We start from the raw sequence: 3,277 nt of genomic DNA, 5'->3' as shown, positions 1-3,277 counted from the left end.
TAGACCTCTATAGACCTCTATAGGCAATGCATAACTCAAAGGTTCCATCCTTCTTCTTCTGAATTAGGGTTGAAATTCTCTAAGGTGATACACTCCGCTTGATGAATCCTTGCTTCACAACTTGTTTGATTTATTCTTTGAGTTCTATGCACTTAGGCCTTGGCGTTTTATATGCCCATGAGCCATTGGTCATGTTCTTTGAATAAGCCCTTTCTCATAATCAATTTTCCTATATGGATGGCATCTGAGTAAGCTCTTTGATGAAGAGATTCTTGAACTCTTGTTGTCAGTATGGATCCCTCTTTTTAGCATCGTCATTAATTTCAACTATGAACACCCTTTGATTTTTCCTAAGGCTCTTTTACAATTTTCCAGATTCTTTTTTAATAAATTTATTGTGGCATGGGTCTGCCAATTCTCCCTCAAGTTACTACTTCTTGAGACTTTTCCAGTCTCATAATTGAGGTTGGCATTATTTACTTCCACCCAATCTATGCCAAGATTACCATTATAGACCCCTAATGACTTCACATGAAAAGTAGTCCTGGGTTGGTTTTTCAATTACCTCTAAGGCCTCATCCACTATGAGAACTCTAATAATATAAAGTATTTCGAAACCTTATTTTTTTCTAAAACTCGAAGCACGTATCATTTCATCATCTAGGTTCCTAATTCTACGTTCATTACCAAGTAGATGGGGGCAATAAAAATTCTATTCTAGTCACTGACAATGGTTGGTAATGGTCCAAGAAGTATTTTGCCTAGGCCTTTCGTTAGACAATTTGTACTAAATGGTCAAAGGTCCCTTTAAACTATACTAATGTGGTCATCACCCAATGCTAGTGCAAGGCCATACCCGTCAATTCAAAACTATAAATTTAAGAGTCCTTACTCCCACAAACCAAAGCTCTAATACCACCTCTATAAGATACTCGCCCATCCCATCACCAGGGATAGGGAGGCACCTCACTCGGTAAGATCAATCCCAACGCATTGTGAGAGCTATCTCATCGGTGCCTCTTCTAGATGATCCAATTTATAAGCAATCTCCACAAGGTTGAAGATCCTACCTAATATGTCAAAAGATCTCATTTTGGTTTCTAGTCTCTTGTAACTCATCATGTCCACTTGACCATCCACTTTCTAGTGACTAGAACTTTTCATCTATATGAGGTTTACCTAAGTCACTAAGTACATTGTTTTCATTGATGCAAGTTACGAGATGATTCATTTATTTATTCTTGTGCATAGGTTCCTTTATCCCTTAATGAATACATTCTTTTCCAATCAAGTCATTCCACATAGAAAGAAATTCATCATAAGAACAACCATAATTTTTAACCCTCGATGTAATTCCTCAGCTCACTGAGTCACAAAACAACCTAGAGCTTACAACCATCATGGCAAAAACTCACTCACATAGTAGAAGCTCTTCAGGATATACGTGAGCTTCATCAGCAGGTCTCAAGTTAGAGACCGAGATGGACATGGTTCAAGGTAAGCGATGGGAGGGTCATCTTCCAATTGCGCTTGGCATTCCCTAACCAAATCTTGGGCTGCCAGGAGTCTCTCCTTTTCCTCAATGGGATTAGGATACTCTGTGAGCTTTTAGGATTTTGGCAGGTGTCAATGGGTTCTTTGGCTCAGGCTACAGCATGTAGCAAATCTTCTTCTTCAGATGAAGAAGTCGAAGGGTGAGTTGTTGTGTCATCTTCCGAACCACTTTTGATAACTACTCGGCTTTCACCCTTGCTAATATTTGTGGCTTTATTTCTTGAGCACCGAGTCATTTGTGCTTGTTTAGGGGATCTTACTTGGCCTTGGTTTTATGATGTGGAAGCCTCTATAGTAGCATGTGTTGTGGCCCTCTGTCGATTTTGCAGTCTTGTGATGACAATGTTGAGCGAGACTGCTCGGATGAAGCCAGCTCTAACACTTAGCAGGTTAAAGGCTGGCGCTATGATTAACTTTGTGAAGCTTCCCTGTCATTCCTGGTCTTAGTGGGCAATTCTTATACATATGATCAATACCACACACTACACACAATGGGGTGATGGCAGGAACACCAGAGCAGAGGTACTCACTGTTCCTTTCTTATTAGGACACTTAGCCACTCAGTGAGGTCCTGCACAATCATAGCACTGTATGGGTGGTCATTTTGTCATCTAATTCATGTTTCTGGCCCACAGTGCTGGGGCTACTAAGTACATAGGGTACATTTGATCTCCTCCCTCCATAACGTAATGAGTGAAGGTTTGTGAGGGTGGGCTTGTAGTAGGCTCTTGTGTTTCATAAATAGGAACCTCCAAAATTTCCCCCTCGTTCCCATCTTCAAAGATTTTCGTCAAGGTTAGCTGACGAATTGGTGCAACTCTCGGGCAGTGGGGACTGGGGTGGAAGAACCGAGGGTGGTAAGGGCATTTAAGGTACCCTTAGAATTCCTCTGTGGGCCACTTCTTGGCCAAGTTGAGGTGCATTATGATGCACAGGTGCTGGTAAGGCCAGCGGTTATCTAGGGTGGATGGGCAATGCCCGAGGTAGAGCTCGAGCTAAGGTAGCTTTTTGATGGTAGTAGTTGGAGACCTCATGATTGCCCAATTTGACACATAATATGTATAGTAGAGGCATGGACGGGGTCTTAGATGTGGACACTCCATTCCAGTATGGTTGGCTCGACATGTTGGGCACCATACAAGTTCTCTCCTAGGATAAAGATGAGGTTTGCCTCCTTGGTTCTGACCTTGGCGCCAGTTCTCCAATGCTGGGTCATTTGCTACATTAAAGCAGCGGCAAATTGCTCAACATTTTATCCTGACATGGACTCCTTGTGCTTGCGTATGGCCCAAGGCATACAATGAGTTTGTGTAAAGGCACATCATCAAGACCCTCTAGAAATCTCCCTATTAAACTTTCATCAGAGAACTTGTCTGTGGCACTGCAGTGTGAGTGGAGATATCTAACTCTATTGATGTAGTCTCTGATGGTTTCTCCTTCCTTCTGCCTTACATTATGTAGTTGCTCAACAGGGCTCCACCTGGTACCTTGGTGAGAATACCCAAGCTTGAAAGCCTCTTTCAAAGCTTCAAAGGTGGCCTTGTTCTCAATCTTCAAGGACCTGAACATTGGCTTGCTTTGCCATCAAGGGTGAGGCTGAAGGCACTCACCCTTGACTTGATCTTCCACATGGCAAAAGGTATCACAAATTTGATTAAACATCTCTAAATGTGGGATTGGATCTCTAGTCCCATCAAATTTTGTAATAAGTTTCGAGATGTTT

This window comes from Cibotium barometz, chromosome 5, assembly GCF_041138505.1.
Source record: "Cibotium barometz isolate CiBa-2024 chromosome 5, ASM4113850v1, whole genome shotgun sequence".
Classification (NCBI taxonomy): domain Eukaryota; kingdom Viridiplantae; phylum Streptophyta; class Polypodiopsida; order Cyatheales; family Cibotiaceae; genus Cibotium; species Cibotium barometz.
The sequence above is the reverse complement of the archived record's forward strand: the minus strand, read 5'-3'. Positions refer to the sequence as shown.